General features: G+C 35.9%; 1 long non-coding RNA gene and 2 pseudogenes across 1 annotated transcript; 2 read left to right on the plus strand and 1 right to left on the minus strand.

Annotated features, from left to right (window-relative positions):
• Nucleotides 1-718: 718 nt before the first annotated feature.
• Nucleotides 719-12,914, minus strand: LOC113340921. The gene is made up of 3 exons (XR_003355688.1): nt 12,828-12,914; nt 1,225-1,303; nt 719-760 (listed from the first exon to the last, which is right to left on the minus strand). It is a non-coding gene; the product is annotated as an uncharacterized LOC113340921 (long non-coding RNA).
• LOC113341102 lies at nt 3,174-3,273 on the plus strand (annotated as a pseudogene).
• A 1,020-nt stretch (nt 12,915-13,934) lies between the features above and the next one.
• On the plus strand, nt 13,935-19,211 carry LOC113340939 (annotated as a pseudogene).
• Nucleotides 19,212-21,625: the final 2,414 nt, after the last annotated feature.

A 21,625-nucleotide genomic window follows, 5' to 3' on the forward strand; every position in this document is an offset into this window, starting at 1 on the left:
CACACAATTTGACTTATACGTGGCTAAATTTTACCTTAAAGTCACGTGAATTTTATTTTAGACATGACCTTTGTCATCAATTGGACACGTAAATTTGTTTGGTCGTGGCCAATTCATGAGTTACAGTTACCCTAAAATCACATGGAGATGTTTTAAGTGTGGCCATCTTTATCATTTAGACACACAAAATCGTTTTGTTATGACCAATGCATGACTTATGGTTACGTTAAATATGTAATACCATGGCTAAAAACTTTCTAAAGACACATTAAATGTTTTTAATGTGGCTATTATTTACCTTTTAGACACATGGGATTAGGTAAACCATGTACACAAAATGGATTTTAATGTGGTAATACTAGCTTTTAGCCACTCAAAAATTGTAATTTTCATTGCTCTTATCCTTTGGCCACCTATTGAACCATGTGTAACAAAATTCATATTGACATCCACTCATACAAATTAATCAAAAATTGATCCAAAATACTTTTTTATTAATCATATATAATAAACAACTCGTTTGTTTCAAAAGTTGGGCAGTAACCTTAAAGAAAACAAAGTTTCAACTGGAGATTCACAAGTTAAGACATACAAAGTCTACGGGCCATGCAACTATTTCGCTGAATAACTAGGATGCAGTCTTGGTTTCCTTGCTGGTTCTCTGGAGCTTTAGTTTCCTGTTGTTCATATCAGAAGCTTTCTTCTTCTTAATCTTTTCAGTCTTTGGATCGGCACCATGTTCATCAGGATCTGAAAGCGGCTGCATCTGCAGAAAGAAAGTGGATTTACAAGGCAACCATGCTACCAATCACGATGCATAAGGTGTTCAATAACATGAAGTTCAGAGAAACTTAGATTGGAACTCCAAATTTATATACAACAGCTTAAATGTTCTCCGTTATGTAAATAGTATTCACATCTTCAAGAGCTTAAATACAACAAACTAAATGCTCGTAGTTATATGCTTATGTGTGAATTCTGGAAAATATATGTTGACAGGAGATAAAATATAGTTATCTCATATCTACCAATGGGGTTTTAGGCCAAACCTAGGCGTACTAAGAATGCAGAGAATTAAGAATTGCATTCAGTTATCACACATCAGATAGCATTATAGGACATAAGCATTCAGCTACATCATAGGTCATAGCATTCATATAGTCTGTACAGAGAACATGGCTAGGAGAAATATGCTTCGCTGTATGAAAAGGATAAAACACTTACATGGCTGGGAGAAATATGCTTTCCACTAAGAATGTCAAGTAACAGAGTACCAAAGCTACACTCTCTGGCGTGACTCTTCCTGCACAATGGAGACAAGAGACTGGATTAGACAATGGTATAAGTTAGGTAATCAACATTAATTGGTACTAGTCTCACGCTCACAGATACAACATTGCAATAAGTAAGCTGCTAAGTTTATGGGAATCTAACTCCAAACTAAATGCACCGACCGTAGTGGCTCAAGTTCGTTACAAACTAGATTTCCTCTCTCGATATACATAAGACACTCTTCTTTGTTGAATATCCGACAATGTAATGACAACATATATATAGACCTTGAGAAGGAAGACAACAATTTTGTTTCCCCAACGTTTGGAACTACAAAAACAAATACCATTTCAGTAAAGAATAAAAGAAACCAAATCCAGCATGAATAAAAGCAAAAGCAGGAGCAAATCAGCGAATGCCGCACTTCCGAATTCAACATAAAGTTGGTAAACCCTATTTCCTAGGCTGAAACTTCATACCTATACTTTAGCTGTCAATCCATGTGGGAAGTGTCATATCACACAACAATTATCTTCATATACTGCATATGTTCGAAAGGTAATACTATTTCTTTTATTAGTCCATTTGGATCTATTGTGTCTTGTTGTTGCTGAGATTCTATATTTGCTTCCTGTTACATATACATAATAATCTGTCACCTGTGTCACTTCCAATTTCTCTTATTTATTGCAACCTGTTTGTCTTGTAATTTGTTTAGTCACATTAATCTACTCGGATCCGTAGTGAATCAGTCGATTAGTAACTCGCCTTGTAGATGGAAATTCATCTGAATTAAGTTTGTTAGTAAGCCTACTCTGATGTGATTTGTAGATAGTGGTAAAAGTGGTTCGATTCTCAGAATTGCGAAGGATAACATATAGACTTAAATTCTAAAACTAAAATAGAAAATAAACTAAAAATTATCACAAACTCAATCAAAGATGATATCAATATTAAAAGAACACTGAGGCTAAGATTCCACTATTTTCCAAGTTCAAAGTGATATAATCCCAATATTTATATTTATGCAATTTTCTCGTTCAAGTTGATTCTAACTTCTTGCAACTAGTAGATTCTCAAAATAACAAGTGTAAATCCAAAGCATAGAACATCAAAAACCTAGGTCCAAGTATGTTCTATCAAAAGAAATCACAATTGCTTAACAAGGATCATTCAAACAATTTCAACCAAGGAAAATAATCATAAAATAATTACAAATAAATAAATAAAATAGAATATACCACTTCTTGTTGGAAAAATAGCTTCCCCTATCGCCTCAGCAATGGGTTTTAGCTCCTCATATTAATCACTTGCTCAAAAGTTGATTAAAGATGAAAAACTATAACACTGGATGTTTACAACGATGTATTGGCGTTGCAAGACAAAGGACTGACTGTTACAAACAAGTCACTGTAGCAGCATTACAAATTTGAGACGCTGTTCTTATTTGCAGCGGATGTTCTTCAGCAGCAACAGCAGCAGAATACGGTTTCCTGCAACTTAATCAATATGGCTCTGTAGTGTTTCTAACTCCTCTGCGACTGCTCCAATAACTTCGTTACCTTTCCTGGGACTTAAACACACCTTTTTCTTTAGGCTCTATTCTACCTCTAGTATGACCCACTTCTAAAGCTTCTAACCTTTTTGCTATAGCAGCAATTTCGGCATCTGATTCGTAGCTTTCTTCTACCCTATTAACGTTTCCTCTAGCTAGAAGAATTGTTTTCTGGGGTACCCTATTACTTTCCCATTGTTGGGTCTTTTCGGCGATTTCATGCAAGTATGTCATCGCATTATCAACTGTTTGGTTTTCAAACCCACCTGTACACATGCACTCTACTGTAGTTGTGGTGGGATAATCTAAACCCTCATAAAGGATCTGAACTAACCTAACCTTTTCTAAACCATGATGAGGACATTGGGCTAATAAATCATTGAACCTTTCCAAATACCTATACAAAGATTCTCCCTCCTGTTGTGTAAACGTGCAGATTTGCGTCCTAATAGACGAGGTTTTGTGCCTAGGGAAAAACTTGTTCAAAAAGGCGGATGTAAGTTGTTCATAGGTTTCAATTGATTCGGAATCCAAACTATACAGCCACGACTTGGCTTTATATTTTAATGAAAAGGGGAATGACCTGAGTTTTAAAGCACCATCATCAAGGTTTCTAATTTTCAGGGTACTACAAATTTCCTCAAAGTCCCTAACATGGAAATAGGGGTTTTCATTTTCTTTTTCTAAAAAGATTGGGAGCAACTGTAAGGTTCCAGGCTTAAGTTCATAATTTGCTTCAGTTTCAGGTAACTTGATACAAGAGGGACGAGTAGTCCTAGTAGGATTCAACAAGGCTTTCAAAGTTGCCATTTCTGGCGCTATTGGACTATCAGGGATTTTCTCTTCAAACGGACGTTCAAAAACTAAATCTTCACGAATCGGACTCTCTAAATTGAGTTAATCAAGACGCTTAGAACTACTAGGTTTCTCTTTAACAAATCTACCTAGGGCGTCTCTTTTACGTTCAGGCATGCAACAGAATAAGGAAGGGAATTCTATGCAAACAAAAAACAAGGCTGACTCAACCAAATCAAACCTAAATTTCTAGCAAACAAAAATCATGATGGCTCCACTTAGATTGTCACTAGACCAGCTTCTATTCTTTCGAAAAGGAACTTGTTACAATCTGAGCAAACCCCTTTGGAATCAATCCGAATCAAAGTAAGTTGAATCAAGGCGAGGGAAGCTCAGTGGATCTTTGATACCCAAGGCCTCACCGGTTACAAGGCGGCGCAGTCACGCATTCAACTCACAGAAACCGTCAAGAACTTCGAAGTATGCTCGAAAGAGTAACCAATATTTTTCGAACGACTTTCCTATTAAGCTCGTTACCCTATAGGTCTCGTTCTAGTCAAAATTTTAGGCTTAGGTTCGCGTTTGGTTTCGTGTTCCTAAGGCGGGAAAGAAGAGAACGGTGATGAAATCCGAACCCTTATCTTGTATGGCCAGTCCTTGCCCTTTACTAGGAATTAAAAGCAACCGTATTCAAGTCCTCAGCATATATTCACCTTAAGGAATACAGTAAACCCGCTGACAGGGGATTCGCGGGTGTTTCTAAAAACTTACCTCCCGTACCAGACGGGCGAAGAACCGTTGAAGTCGACTCGGGCCACAACTTCTATGTTATGTACGAACCCGAGGGGCCGAGGTGATATCGTAATCACCGTCCTTCCCTGCACATAGTTTGTATTTAAACCAACCCTTCCTTAGGGTTTAAAAATAATAATGTCCAAAGTCCAATGTCCAAGTGTCCAAAAAGAAAAGAAAAATTACAAAAATATCAAACCCTAATACAGTTCTCTCTCTCTTTTTTTTTTAATAAAGAAAAATAAACAAACCCTAAAAAAATAAAAAAAAATATCTAAAAAGAAATTGTCTTCTTCTTCGTTCTTTTCGCTTTAATCTTTCGCTCCAAGTCTTTATGCTTTAAGTTCCAGTCCTTACGAAATCACCAAATTCCTTGGCTCAATTCGCTTTATGATCCAAAACCTGTAGACAAAAGATAAACACCCAAAAACGTAAAAAAGAACAAAAATAATAAAAACCTAAAAATTAAAAAAAATAATAAAAAATAAATAAAATAAAACTAAGTCTAAAAACCCTAAAACCAAATCCGCGTCGGCGGCGCCAAAAATTGATGTGATTTGTAGATAGTGGTAAAAGTGGTTCGATTCTTAGACTTGCGAAGGATAAAATATAGACTTAAATTCTAAAACTAAAATAGAAAACAAACTAAAAATTGTCACAAATTCAATCAAAGATGATATCACTATTAAAAGAACACTGAGGCTAAGATTCCACTATTTTCCAAGTTCAAAGTGATTTAATCCCAATATTTCTCGTTCAAGTTGATTCTAACTTATTGCAACTAGTAGATTCTCAAAATAACAAGTGTAAATCCAAAGCATAGAACATCAAAAACCTAGGTCCAAGTATGTTCTATCAAAAGAAATCACAATTGCTTAACAAGGATCATTCAAACAATTTTCAACCAAGGAAAATAATCATAAAATAATTGCAAATAAATAAATAAATAAAATAGAATATACCACTTCTTGTTGGAAAAATAGCTTCCTCTATCGCCTCAGAAATGGGTTTTAGCTCCTCATATTAATCACTTGCTCAAAATACATGTTTGTTGCTCAAAAGTTGATTAAAGATGAAAAACTATAACACTGGATGTTTGCAACGATGTATTGGCGTTGCAAGACAAAGGAATGACTGTTACAAAGAAGTCACTGTAGCAGCGTTACAAATTTGAGACACTGTTCTTATTTGCAGCGGATGTTCTTCAGCAGCAGCAGAATACGGTTTCCTGCAACTTGATCAATATGGCTTTGTAGTGTTTCTAACTCCTCTGCGACTGCTCCAATAACTTCGTTACCTTTACTAGGACTTAAACACACCTTTTATACTACTCATAAACCTAAAAATAGCGATTTAATTCTCGCTTTTTCTTTACGTGCAAGTCAAGGCAATAATCTCTTCTGCCGACTTCCCTAGCCAATTCTAAGCTTTCCCGATTGTCTTAAACTCTTCCTTATATAGAATACTACCTTAGGAAACAATTTCACGCGTTTAGTCTCCCTGAATTACCAAAAATAAACCCAAACAGAGACCCTGCAAAACTCAAACTCTGTTTCCTTATTTTGGATTATCCAGCCAAATTCGGTTGATTCCAGCGCACATACCAGGCTTGTTTAGTTGAATCACGTCTAGCCCAGCAAATTTCAGCAATTGAATCTCACTCAAACATCTTCGAAATCCAAACGAAAATTTGGTTGCTCACTGGTTATTTTTCCCGCTAAAAAATATTCGAATTTTGAGAAGAAAGTGACCTCCCCCTATCCTGTGATGGTCTCCCTTTAGCAACTGCCCTGAAATGGATGCCCCTTAGTAATTGGTCGCCCCACGCAACTTTTCGAGCAGATTTTTCCAAAAATGTTTATTGGCCAAAAATATCTACACACACATAAAATACCATAATAAGTACAAAAATGAGCACTATCAATATATAGAATCGAGACAAATTAGACACAAAAATGTGTCTATCAAATACCCCCAAAACTATTATTTGCTAGTCCTCGAGCAAAATAAAATAAAATAAAATCCTAACTCACTGACGCAGGCATCGTCGATTGCATTTAGCGTATGCAATAAGCCTTTAAACCCCTAAGTGTCCCTAGTGGCGGAGTGTTGTCTCCGGAGGGCTTACAAGAGGTATACCCATAAAACCTTTACTCCAGACCTTAGCTATCTACGCAGAACCTTGGAAGGCACTAAAGAATCTCCTTGGTTGGCATACTTATTGACTACAGGAGGAAGTACCCTGATGCGAAATTCCAATTGTTGTACACGAGTTTGCACTCAAGCATACTAAAATTCATATAAAGTGACAGAGCTCTACTCAAATAGTTGCACTATGGAAATCAATATCCGGAGTCAAAACTAATCACATGGATAGATCAAGAAGATGGATATAGAAAAACATAGATGGTTTTGATGTTTACTAAGTGAACGGCGTTTCCCATATCTGTCTGAAGGCCTCCGCCAAAATGAACCTATCCTAATGGATTGAGATATTAGTCTGACTAATATCAACACACTGGCATATACAAGGGAACCAGTGGTCGATAACCTAACTCTAGGTCAACACAACTGGCACATACAAGGGTACCAGTGGTCGACTTTATTGAATTTGTTCCTTTTGGTCAAATGGTCTGGTCTCAATTTTTTTTTCTTTTTTTTTATCTTTCTCAATCACTCTAATTCACCCTAGCATTGGTAACAACTTGAATTTTGGGCCCCACCTATCACTTAGAGAAACATAGTTTAAAAACAAATAAAATAAAAATAGAAGTGAAAAGGACTCAACGAGATATGGTGAAACTATCATGTTATTTCTAACACCTGAGCTTTGTGCTTTTATGAATAGACTCTTCTAGATGTTGCCATCTAATCAGATTGGTTCCTCAACTCCTACAACCAAAATGCTTCCATCCACTTAGATTGGTTAGTGACATCCTTAATAAACATAAATTTCTAGGCTCTGGAGTTTATTAATGCAACTAAAAAGTTTCTCCCTTACCCCCAAACTTAAATCTAACATTGTCCTCAATGTTCTAAAGATGAAATTAAAAGCATGAACAAGGAGAAACAGTTACCATTGAAGCAAAAGAGTTAAGGAAAGATATTACCGTGTTGCATGAGATTGGATTACCTCCCAAGAAGTGCTAAGTTTAAAGTCTTCAACCAGACATCAAGTTTCATAAAATGGCTAGTTACCTTTCAAATCATATATCAGTAGTCGAAATAACTGTGGGTCATCAAAACCAAATAAAACTGCCACTAATATGAAACAACTGCACGGGATCAGAAAAAATAACATACGGAGCACAACCTCATTGAAAGTTTCTTGCAAGAGAACTGGATTGGGCTTCATATGAGTGTCCTGAAAAATAGATTCATCCGAAAAACGAGACTTTAATAGCTGTATTTCCTCATGGATAGTATCAGGAGGATCGGGTTGAGGAGTCTGAATAGACTCAAGTGATACCTCATATGCAGTAGGCTCGAGTCCCAAGTTAGGGACTTCTATTTGACGATCACTACCCCCAAACTTAGAATTTTGGGTGTCTCTAAATAGACTAGTCACAATATTCCTAATTTCTAGACCATCAGGTTTCTGAAAAAGGTCAATTGCTTTCTCTGAGTTATAATCAGGTGGTTCATCCTCTAAATTCTTTTGAGGTATACTAGTTGTAGGACTTATATGTTTCATATCATGTATGGTCAACCCTAGAGTTTCTTTATTGTCTTGAAGCACGATTTCTGTCCTGATGTCCTGATCGGATGCTATAATCACATGCAAAGTCTTAGATGGCCCTAAGAATGCAGATTTAGGGTCCAACTTAGGAGGCTCTTCTGAACAAAGGATTAAGGTAGTATTGGTTCAAACCTAGCTTTCCATCTATCAGTGTCTAACACAGGGGTAGGATCTAATAGAGCATTCACTTGTTCAATGGCACTATCATCGTCGAAATCCATGTTAAAGTGGGCTAGACAACTCTCTAATGGATCTTCCGATGCGATATTTGGTAATGACTCCTGAACTAAGGTTCCTATCATGTTCACCTCTTCAATGCACGTGTCATCTAGCTCATAATGTAGCTTATTGACATTAAAAATATTTAACTCAATAGTCATATTACCAAAAGATAGATTCATAATACCATTTCGACAGTTTATGATCGCATTAGACGTAGCTAAAAATGGGCGACCTAAAATCACAGGTATCTGGTTCTCTGGGTCAGGGACAGGTTGGGTATCTAGGACCACGAAATACACTGGATAAATAAACTTGTCGACCTCAATAAGAACATCCTCGATAACACCTCGAGAAATTTTGACAGACCTACCAGCTAACTGCAGCGTTATCTGAGTAGGTTTCATTTCACCAAGTCCTAGCTGTAAGTACACATGGTATGGCAGTAAGTTCACACTGGCTCCTAAGCCAAGTAAATCTTTTTCTACACGGTGTTTACCTATTGTACAAGCAATGGTTGGGGAACCTGGGTCTTTATACTTTGAAGTGGTAGTGTTTTGAATGATTGAACTTACATGACTAGCTAAAAAAGCTTTCTTATGGACGCTAAGTTTTCGCTTTCGCGTACACATATCCTTAAGGAACTTGCCATAAGCAGGAATTTGCCTAATTGCATCTAATAAAGGAAGGTTTATGGTAACTTGCTTAAAAACCTCCAATATGTCATTAAAGTTCGATTCCTTCTTTGTTGATGCTAACAGCTGGGGAAATGGGGCTCTAGGCACAGGATCAGACCTCTCAGGAACCGAGTCAGCATCATTGGAAATTTTATCAGTCCCCTCAGTTAGCGGTCCTGAGGGATGAGATCCTGAGGGGTGAACTACAGTATGTTCACTATCGGGCATGTTTACCTGATTGTCTACTACTCTACCACTCCTAAGGGTTCTAATAGCATTCAACTGATTCGATGGTTTTGCACCTACTTCATGAGCTCCTCTAGGGTTGGGTTGAGTTTGACTAGGAAACTTACCTCTTTCTCTTAAAGACTCATTTATATGACTAACCTGGGTTTTCAACTCGGAAATAGCCTGAGAGTTAGCCTGATCTATTCTCTTATTTTCTTTTATACCTTGAGCAACAGATTGCTGAAACTGCATAGTGTTACGAGTTAACAAAGCAAGAGACTCTTTTAAACTCATAATCTTCTTATCCGGAGGGTTCTGAAACTGTGCCGGGGCTGAAGGATAGCCAAAACCTGGGGGAGCTTGAGAGTTACTAGACTGATCTTGATTCTGTCCCTTAGACCAAGAAAGGTTGGGATGGTTTCTCCAGCCAGGATTATAGGTTTCTGAATATGGGTCAAACTTCTGACGGTTATCAAACCTAGTGTTATTATAGAGAGCATTGGCTTGCTCTTCAACAGTATTGCCTTCCCAAAAAGGCTCTATTCTACCACTAGTATGACCCACTTCTAAAGCTTCTAACCTTTTTGCTATAGCAGAAATTTTGGCATCTGATTCGTAGCTTTCTTCTACCCTATTAACGTTTCCTCTGGCTAGAAGAATTGTTTTCTGGGGTACCCTATTACTTTCCCGTTGTTGGGTATTTTTGGCGATTTCATGCAAGTATGTCATCGCATTATCAACTGTTTGGTTTTCAAACCCACCTGTACACATGGACTCTACTGTAGTTGTGGTGGGATAATCTAAACCCTCATAAAGGATCTGAACTAACCTAACCTTTTCTAAACCATGATGAGGACATTGGGCTAATAAATCATTGAACCTTTCCAAATACCTATACAAAGAAGCTCAGTGGATCTTTGATACCCAAGGCCTCACCGGTTACAAGGCGGCGCAGTCACGCATTCAACTCACAGAAACCGTCAAGAACTTCGAAGTATGCTCGAAAGAGTAACCAATATTTTTCGAACGACTTTCCTATTAAGCTCGTTACCCTATAGGTCTCGTTCTAGTCAAAATTTAAGGCTTAGGTTCGCGTTTGGTTTCGTGTTCCTAAGGCGGGCAAGAAGAGAACGGTGATGAAATCCGAACCCTTATCTTGTATGGCCAGTCCTTGCCCTTTACTAGGAATTAAAAGCAACCGTATTCAATTCCTCAGCATATATTCACCTTAAGGAATACAGTAAACCCGCTGACAGGGGATTCGCGGGTGTTTCGAAAAACTTACCTCCCGTACCAGACGGGCGAAGAACCGCTGAAGTCGACTCGGGCCACAACTCCTATGTTATGTACGAACCCGAGGGGCCGAGGTGATATCGTAATCACCGTCCTTCCCTGCACATAGTTTGTATTTAAACCAACCCTTCCTTAGGGTTTAAAAATAATAATTTCCAAAGTCCAATGTCCAAGTGTCCAAAAAGAAAAGAAAAATAGCAAACCCTAATACAGTTCTCTCTCTCTTTTTTTTTAATAAAGAAAAATAAACAAACCCTAAAAAAATAAAAAAAAATATCTAAAAAGAAATTGTCTTCTTCTTCGTTCTTTTCGCTTTAATCTTTCGCTCCAAGTCTTTATGCTTTAAGTTCCAGTCCTTACGAAATCACCAAACTCCTTGGCTCAATTCGCTTTATGATCCAAAACCTGTAGACAAAAGATAAATACCCAAAAATGTAAAAAAGAACAAAAATAATAAAAACCTAAAAAATAAAAAAAATAAATAAAAAAAAATAAAATAAAACTTAGTCTAAAAACCCTAAAAGCAAATCCGCGTCGGCGGCGCCAAAAATTGATGTGATTTGTAGATAGTGGTAAAAGTGGTTCGATTCTTAGACTTGCGAAGGATAAAATATAAACTTAAATTCTAAAACTAAAATAGAAAACAAACTAAAAATTGTCACAAATTCAATCAAAGATGATATCAATATTAAAAGAACACTGAGGCTAAGATTCCACTATTTTCCAAGTTCAAAGTGATTTAATCCCAATATTTATATTTATGCAATTTTCTCGTTCAAGTTGATTCTAACTTATTGCAACTAGTAGATTCTCAAAATAACAAGTGTAAATCCAAAGCATAGAACATCAAAAACCTAGGTCCAAGTATGTTCTATCAAAAGAAATCACAATTGCTTAACAAGGATCATTCAAACAATTTTCAACCAAGGAAAATAATCATAAAATAATTGCAAATAAATAAATAAATAAAATAGAATATACCACTTCTTGTTGGAAAAATAGCTTCCTCTATCGCCTCAGCAATGGGTTTTAGCTCCTCATATTAATCACTTGCTCAAAATACATGTTTGTTGCTCAAAAGTTGATTAAAGATGAAAAACTATAACACTGGATGTTTGCAACGATGTATTGGCGTTACAAGACAAAGGACTGACTGTTACAAAGAAGTCACTGTAGCAGCGTTACAAAATTGAGACGCTGTTCTTATTTGCAGCGGATGTTCTTCAGCAGCAGCAGCAGCAGAATACGGTTTCCTGCAACTTGATCAATATGGCTCTGTAGTGTTTCTAACTCCTCTGCGACTGCTCCAATAACTTCGTTACCTTTCCTAAGACTTAAACACACCTTTTATACTACTCAGAAACCTAAAAATAGCGATTTAATTCTCGCTTTTTCTTTACGTGCAAGTCACAGCAATAATCTCTTATGCCGACTTCCCTAGCCAATTCCGAGCTTTCCCGATTGTCTTAAACTCTTCCTTAGATAGAATACTACCTTAGGAAACAATTTCACGCGTTTAGTCTCCTTGAATTACCAAAAATAAACCCAAACAGAGACCCTGCAAAACTCAAACTCTGTTTCCTTATTTTGGATTATCCATCCCAATTCGATTGATTCCAGCGCACATACCAGGCTTGTTTAGTTGAATCACGTCTAGCCCAGCAAATTTCAGCAATTGAATCTCACTCAAACATCTTCGAAATCCAAACGGAAATTTGGTTGCTCACTGGTTATTTTTCCCGCTAAAAAATATTCGAATTTTGAGAAGAAAGTGACCTCCCCCTATCCTGTGCTGGTCTCCCTTTAGCAACTGCCCTGAAATGGATGCCCCTTAGTAATTGGTCGCCCCACGCAACTTTTCGAGCAGATTTTTCCAAAAAATGTTTATTGGCCAAAAATATCTACACACACATAAAATACCATAATAAGTACAAAAATGAGCACTATCAATATATAGAATCGAGACAAATTAGACACAAAAATGTGTCTATTAGACACATAGTTATATACTTTGGAATCTTAATTTCCTAGATATTACTTAGGAAATCAGTTCGACTGAATCTGATACTCTTAGCTTGAATATTTATGTTTCCCAATGTATCTAATTCATTAGCCAGTGATCCCGAAATAGGGATTACCAAAATCTTTTACCCTTTCAACCAAAATCAGAAAAGAAAAATGCCTGAAGTTCTTTAACAATTGAAGACAAAGAACACACAACAACAAAGAAATATAAGACATGGGTTTATAATTTCACCTAGTTTGCTCCCTGAGTCCCTTCACAATCATCGGATGAACAGAACTGACCACCGACAAAGCTTACCACCACTAACACTACCGACATAAACAAGCTTCTTTCAACCTAAATGACAAAAACAAAACAATCACAACATGAGTTCCAAAAGATCCGAACATAAAAATAATTAAGTTCTAAAAAAAATGAATATGTAATACCAAAAATTAAGGGCAACTTATCTGAAATTATTTTTTCTAGGGACTCAATTGAACAACTCATCTTGCTGGATTGAGTTGTTTTCAGCAGAAACACAAGCTCAAAAAACAAGGTATAGCCAAAAGCTCGTCTTCTTCCCGGTGTAAAGCAACCAATTTCACATAGACCTCCAAGAAAAACCTAATTTTGTTCCTTCAGTTCCGAGAGAATGGGACAGAGAGAATGTGGTTGTGGTGATGGTAGTGAGATTGACAGAAACAAAGTGATAGCGGCGGTGTCTCTTTAGATTAGGTTTTTTTTTTTGGTGGAGCAATCGAGTCCTAACGAGATTTGAGATTCGGGGAGAGAGGAAAGGGCAAAATTGAGGCCATCATAAACTTCTTTCGGATATTGATGGGAAGTGATGGACGGTAGATCCAAGGGTGGGAGGTTAAGTCCTATGGTGTGCTAATCTTGCAGCTAGATTAGAAGTTCATGTCTGCTGGGACAACCTCATAAGTCCTATGGCAGTGCTAATCTAACATCTAGATTATCCGTCCATGTCAGCACCATCGTTTTTTGGTTCAGCTTAACCAATCTCAACCGTCAAATCAATAAATAAATCTTGATGCGCTGAACCATTCAGCGAAAAGGTAATTTTTGTGCGTTGAACCAGCCTGATTTAATTCATTTAGGTGAGAGTGAGTTCGAAGAACGATAATGGACCCGAAAGCTATTATCTCATTTTCAAAGTGATAAAAATTCAAAAATGATATAGATTTCGACTATTTAGAGAGACCGTGAAGCTTTTTTTTTTTTTTTTGAAGCATGAAATTTATTAATCTACGAAAAGGTTATTACAAGAGAGTATACAGTATCGAAGGACTCGAATACATTTGGATTTGTATGCCAAGAGTTAACAACAACATGACAATGAAGCAAAATGTGAGTAACAATCTCCGGCTTAGAATTACAATGGGGGTAGGTGTTGAAATCAGTGAGGTGTGTCTGAACGAGGTTGTCAAGGGTCCGTAGGCCTTCGACGAATGCTTTCCACAAAAAAAAAGTTATAACACGACAAGTACATTTTCAGTTCCAAGTACATAAGATGTCTTTTCTCTGTGATTTTGGTTCACACAAAAACATTTTCGGTTCCAATATACATTTTGATTAGTCAATGAGGTCCCAGAGCAGTTTTTTGTTCAAATTGGGAGATTAAGACTTTAGATTTTGACAAACCATACTTTATTCCGTCGGAACATATTCATCATCACTAGATCATATTCAGTATCATTGGTATTACACACCTAATTCCATCCAAATTGTATCATTTTCTCTCACATTCATTAGATACCACTTATTTTGAATGATTATCCATAAATCTAAACTGGTATTACTTAATTTACTGAACTCCATCAAATCATACTTAAAATCACTAAATTATACCCATTATGAAAAATCATCCACCTAATTCAATCTAATTATACTCAACTTTCTTCATAATCACCCGATTACACTTACTTTGACTGATTATCCACAAATTTGATCCAATTTACTCAAATTTTCCTCTTTATCATTACATAATGTTTTCCTTGATTGGTTATCCATAAATTTAGTCTACTTTACTCCACTTTATCAAATCATATTCAAAATCACTAGATCATACTCAATATAAATGATTATCCAACCCAATTCCATCTATAACGCTTATTTATTTTTTTCTGATTATTCAAAAATTTAACCCAAGTTTACTCAACTTTACTTTATTCCCTCAAATTATACTCAAAATCACTAGATGATACTCAGTTTAACCGATTTATCCACCTGATTCCATTTAAGTTAATCTGATTACACTCAACTTTTCTTCAACAATCACTAGGTAACACATACTCTGACTAATTATCCACATATTTAATCCATTTTTAATAAATTTTGCCCAATTCCATCACTTCATACTTAAATCACTTGATCATACTCATACTCAATATGATAGATTATCCACATTATTACATTTAGTTCAATCCAATTATGCTCAACTTTCTTTCAAAATCACTGGATAACGCTTACTTTAACATTATCCACAAATTTAATCCAAATTTACTCAATTTTGTTGCGTACCACCTAAACGTACTCAAAATCATTAGATGATACTCAGTATGACCGATTTTCCACCAATTCCATCTAGTTCAATCAAATTGTGCCCATTTTTATCTCACAGTAACTGGATAACGCTTATTCTGACTAATTATTCACAAATCTAAGGATTCGGTTATTGATCCACCCAACTTTATAGGAACAAATTCCTGCAAGTGTTTCTCAATTTAAACATATTTCTTTTGGTATAAAAAATAAAAAACAACCAAGAAATCTGAGTTAGGTTGGAATTAGATTGCATCCAATTGAATCTAATTTTACTCAATTTTTCCGGATCATATTCACTTCGATTGCACTCAATTGCGCCCGATATTTATCAACTTTGGACTTCAAATTTCACAATCACATAATTATCAATTTGGTCTCCTATGAAATTATCATTTTACAAAATTAAACATGGACTAGCTACTTATATATCGACAAATATATTTATGATGTGGGTATGTGGTACCAATCATGATTTGACATATGGTATTTAAAATTTTATACACACAAAGTAGAATCTGTATGGTGTTTATCAGACCAATAGAAAATCAGAATCTTTAATCCAGCGTATGCAAATGCAAATACACAAACTTAAATCGATTACCAATTTACCATCTTATGCAATGGAGGGAAAGTTGGGAATCCATGGGCGAGAACAACGAGAGTTTTGGCTTACTATTTCCCCCTAAAATTTCAGTAATTTTTATTTTCCCTCAAAGTAAAAACCCTAACCACATCTTATCATATTCCCTCCTCTCTGTTTTCTCTTTTTCTCTTTCCAATCTCGAGCCTTCCGAGAAAACCCATGAACAAGAAGATGTAGGTATTTTTCCCGACAAAATCAGAAAACAATACCTCTTTGAGTGATTAATCAACCATAAATCAAGACCTATCTGGTAATTTCAGATTTTCTCTTATTAAGTTATGATTTTCCTGAGATTTTGAAGATGGAGAAAAAGATGAGTATCGATTTATCTTTTTCCTATAATCTTACACTGATTTCAGGAGTAAGAAGATATTTGTTTCTTTATTAATTATGTGAATTATTATTTGATTGGATTCATGTGAATCGGTTCAAAATCAGTAAAGGTCTCTTTATTATTCTCATATTCATTTGATGATTGGAATTTACAGATTGTGGGTATGATTTGATTTCAAATTTGTTTCTTAATTTCTTACCTATTTGATATTTCAAGAGATCATTTTTTCTTACTCAGAAACTTGCTGAGTAAACATATGCAATCTGGTGTCATGAGGGTTTGATTATAATTAACAGGACTTGTGCAGTGTTGAAGTTCTAAGTTCATGTAATTAGAAGTATAAGTTGGTTGGACCCCTGTGGAATTGTTGGGCGCAATTAGTGAATCGTTGCATTTTTGAAAGTGTTATTGGCAGGATGGGATTAAAAACATGAGGAGAGGGAAACAAGAAACAGACAATAAGAACGATAGCTCTTCCAAGTCGAGTTTCAGGGTTTAACGAAACTCCTATCCCAGAATATCCATGAGCTGTATGTTTCAATTTGAGTTTTTTTTTTTTGTCTTCATGAGTTTTAAACTGTTTTGATTGTATATTCTCTAACCGATATTGTCTTGGTGTCTCATGCCATTCAATTTTTACTGAAATTAGGGAAATCTGTCATTAGAAAAAAACAAAAAAAAATTGATACTTTGAATTTATGTGATTGTGAGAATCCCCGTTCAGAAGCTCTTTGACTACTAGAAGTTCTATATTTGTATGTAATTGTAGTTATAACCTAATTCCTTAGTTTCCTGAGACCAGCACTAGAATTAACCTTCAAGTGTGTCTTTCTTATTTGTTTTGTGTGAATGCATAATCCTGTGTAGATTTATTCCATTTATTATGGAGTTTCAACTCATTTTGATAATATCAATGTAATTTATGGATCATTTGTTGATATCATTATATGTATCCATTTTGCTGGGTTGGCATAGCTTCTTGAGAAAACAGGTGAAGGGGAAGCACATCGATTTTCAAGATGAAGTAAAGAAGGTATATCAATTCACATTGTTTCCTATAATTCACACTTTGATTTAGGGGTTGTATTAATTTGAGCATTTTTTTTCTTTTAAATTAATTTCAGGGTTTCGTAAGTTATCTAATTTGATTTGGTGAGTGCTTTGCTTCAGGAGTTTACGGTGATGCAGGCAACTACAAAAATCATTCTAAGAATGTTGAGAACAAGACCTCTAGTGAAGAAGCTGTGGAAGCTACTTTAGAATGTATACTGAATGCATTCCGGCCAAAGATTGATAGTATTCATGGGGTTCGTGACATTAGGGTATGTGGTCTAACTCATTGTATTATCTTTTATGTTGTTAGATATTAATGGCTGGTTCAAAATTGATGAAAACTGTGCTGCAGTGACCATCTTGTTTCCTAATTATTTTTGGTGTATTATCATGATATCCTGAAGCAAAACTTGAGTAATTACTATAGGGATATTTTTGAGCATGTGATTGCTACTGTTCAGTCTTCCCTTGAACACAATTAAACAAATCTGTGTTGTCATCTGACTTATGTTTTCGATGGTAAATTCTGACATGCATCTATCATCTGATGTGTCTTACAATATAACCTAATATGTGGTTACCTCAAAATAGGTCTTTGATCGACAAAATCGGACAATAAATCATACTTCTCTCAAATCTGCCTCCAAATTCCATCACATTCAATTTATTATCTCTAGTTCTTCACTGATTTTGGTTTATTTGCATTTTAATCTTCTTAAGTTACAAATTTCTACATTTTGAAACTATATGCATTAAATATTATTTTTGTCGAACAAATGTCCATGTTTTGCACCTATTTGCTTTATCTAGGTATTTAGCAGCAAATCAGTAATAGTAGACAATAAACTGGTTCAATAATATTGGCGGTACAGTAAGTGATTTTGATAATGTGGTTGGAGTGATCATGTAAAGCATAAGATATATAAATTGGATTTCGTTGAGTTCGTTCATACTTCAAGACTACTCGAATTTCTCTTAGAAAGTTACTATGGATGAATTTGGACAATGAACGTGTAGCTATTCTGGTGCATAATACTTCTTTTCCATTCTATTTATTTATAGATGTCCTAAAATCACCACTGACTGGATTAATTATATTTTCATTCTTTATTTGTATTCTCAGAAATTTAAGAACCCACGATTATGGTTGATGGAATCAGTATTTTAACTAGTTCATGTTTCGTTTTATGTGTATGTTTAGATTTCCCAAGACATTGCGTAGCCGATTTTTTTATTCCCAGTTTAACAAAATGTGAATCCCGTTGAAGATGTTTACCATATATTTTGGTGCTTACCTTTGTGATGTTTTTGGCTTTGTTTTCAGATGTCGTGTCAAATCCCAAGAGAAATGAGAACTTCCATCTCCTTTACGACACCAAGGTCGTTTCGGACTACACTCAATCAAGGATGAAGAAGCAAAGGTCACTCATTCTGTTTTGTTATTTTCATAGTTGTAGGGGATATAATAGAACCTTTTCACTTTGTAGCCTAATCAACACACTCTAGATGTGTAATAGTTTAAAAAAAGTTGTCTTCTGGGAGTTCATAGACTTACATTTTACTAAGAATGTATAATTCACACAAAATTTTGTTGTTGCAGTTCAATCTTTGCAAGGTACGTAATGTCCATTTTGGAATAAAGGGTATCCCATACATAAACTCATTTAAAGGTCGCATTATCCGCTACCCAGGTCCCCCCATCAAGGCCAATGACACCATTGGGCTTGATGTTGAGAGCAACAAGATCGCTGATTTCATCAAATTGACATTGGTAACGTTGTCATGGTTATTGGAGGAAGAAACAGAGGTTTTGTTGTGTCATTAAGAACAAGAGAAAAGCATAAGGGAAGTTTTGATACCCTTCACATCCAGGATAACACCGGTCATGAATTTCCCACCCGTCTGGAAAACGTCTTCACCATTGATAAGGGTCGAAGACTCGAAGCCATGATGACCCTACCCAAGGAAGGGTATCAAGTTAACCATCATCGAATTGGCAACATAGCGTCTCGCAACACAAGGATCCGCTACCGCTTGAGTTTGCTACTGCTTAAGTTTTATTATGATGATAAAATTCTGATATGTTTCTGGTATTTTATTAAAGAATTTCTTTGGATTGCTCTATTTTCTTATTTCGAAGTATTTCTCCAATGTGAGCTTAAGAACTTGTGTTTTGGCACTGTATAGGACAAGATCTTTTACCTGCTATATTCAGTTTAGACCTTTATTGTCACCAATTCCTAATTCTTTTGGAATGGGAAGAAGTAAATGTTGTCTTGCAGTAACTAGTATCGTGGATTTCTTAAATTCTTGGTTTACTGGATTTTTCGTTGCAACCTTTTTTCGAATTTGTATAATTCTGTGGACTTGAATTTTGTTATCTAGAATAGTCAATGGTACTGAATGTTTGTTTGTTCTTTTTGCTTGTGAAGTCGATAAGTTAGTTAAAGATGGGTGTGTTTTCATATAGGGATCTGTGAATGAATTTTAGTATAAATAATATTATCAACTTTTGTGTTTAATTTGTTCCGTGAAGATGTTAGTGTTTGTGTTTATCATCGACATGTCTAACGAACAATACATTTTGGACACATAAAAATATCAAAGTGGCTAAATGAATTCGCTTTTGGTCTCGACTGAATAGGCGTGTCTAATGCCACCTTACGTATTAGACACATACACAGTAAGTTAATGTGACCATACACTTGCCTATGGATACAGGTCATGGGTCTACACTTAAACCCATGGAAAAATAATATCCTATGGCTACATGAAAGTGATCGACGTTGCCACAACACCAATACATGCATGTGCCAAGGAAAAGTATTTTGGTGTGGCTAGGCTTTTGATTTGAAAACGTGGCCTATGTGATGATTTGTACCCCTTATATGACGTACTTTAGGTCTTACATTTGCCTCTTGCGAAATTTTATTCGCGAATTAGGATGTACGCTATAAAGGTTCGCCCCTTTCTTTTATGTCATTATTCTATGATTATCTCTGCGAAAGTTTCGCACATCATGATCTTGTTTTGATATGAATAATCTCGCAACTATTCTTTCAGAATCCATAACTTCTCAAAGCTTCTTATGGATAATATCTTTTTAAGTACAATCTGTTCCATGGTCTGTCAAGTCTATGACCAACATCTCTACCTTCTGGATCCATTAATTTATAAGCTCCTGTCCCAACTATCTCCTTAATGATGTAAGGTCCATACCATTTTTTCGCTAACTTTCCACCATTTTCTCGCTGATATATTGGTGTCTCTCGCAGAACTAAATCTCCTGGTTGAAATTCGCGTACTTTGACACGTTTATTATATTCTCGGGCTAATCTTCGCTGATAATTCTCCATATGTTGTAAAGCTCTTTCTCTTTTTTCTTCTAATTCATCAAGTTTGCTTAAGATCAAACCTGCTCTAAGATTTTTATCCCAAGATTCTCTCTTTGTTGTCGGAATAACAACTTCTGTTGGTAACACCGCTTCAACTCCGTGTGTTAAACAAAAAGGTGACATTCCAGTAGCTTCTCTCCTAGTTGTATTATAAGCCCATAATGCATTATGTACTTGTTCGCACCATGCTCTATGATGTCCTTCTAATTTCTTCTTTAATATATCTGCAATTGTTTTGTTTGTTGCCTCTGCCTGCCCGTTAGCTTGTGGATATAGAGGAGTAGACTTTCCACATTTTATTTTAAATGCATTAAGTAACATTTCTATGTTTTGTCCTTCAAACTGTTTCCCATTATCAGATACCAGCTGCGCGGGAATTCCGAATCTGCAAATGATATTTTCGAATATGAATGTAAAGATATCTTTGTCGCGAATATGCTGTACTGCTTTTACTTCTGTCCATTTTGTGAAATAATCTGTTGCGACTATTAAGTATCTTCTTTGTCCAGATCCTGGTAAAAATGTCCCCACAATATCTAAGCCCCACTTTCCAAAAGGCCATACACTGGTTGAAGATGACAATGGTGCTCCAGGTGCATGTATTTTCTTTCCGCGCCGCTGACAATCTTCGCAACATCTTGATATTTGTTTTGCATCTTCGTGCATGTATGACCAGTAATAGCCTTGCATTTTTGCTCTATGTGCCAAAGATCTTCCCCCACTATGATTGTCAGCATCTCCACTATGTAACATTTTTATCACCTTTTCTCCTTCTTCTCGTGTCAAACATCTGAGTGATGGTCCATTAAAGGATTTTCGGTATAGCAGCCCATCTCTTAATCCATAATTTGTTGCGCGGCTTTTTAACTTGTGTGCTTCCAATCTATTTCTTGGTGTTTCTCCTTTCGCCAAATATGCATGAAAATCTGTTCTCCAATCTGCGATATTGTTCGTTTTTTCTTCTTCTCCACCGTCTATTATCATCACGTCCACTTCTTCTTCTTCTTTATTGATTGATGGTGACAGAAGTGTCTGTATTTTTATGCATCTCGCAGTT

This window comes from Papaver somniferum, unplaced genomic scaffold (genome assembly GCF_003573695.1).
Source record: "Papaver somniferum cultivar HN1 unplaced genomic scaffold, ASM357369v1 unplaced-scaffold_24, whole genome shotgun sequence".
NCBI lineage: Eukaryota > Viridiplantae > Streptophyta > Magnoliopsida > Ranunculales > Papaveraceae > Papaver > Papaver somniferum.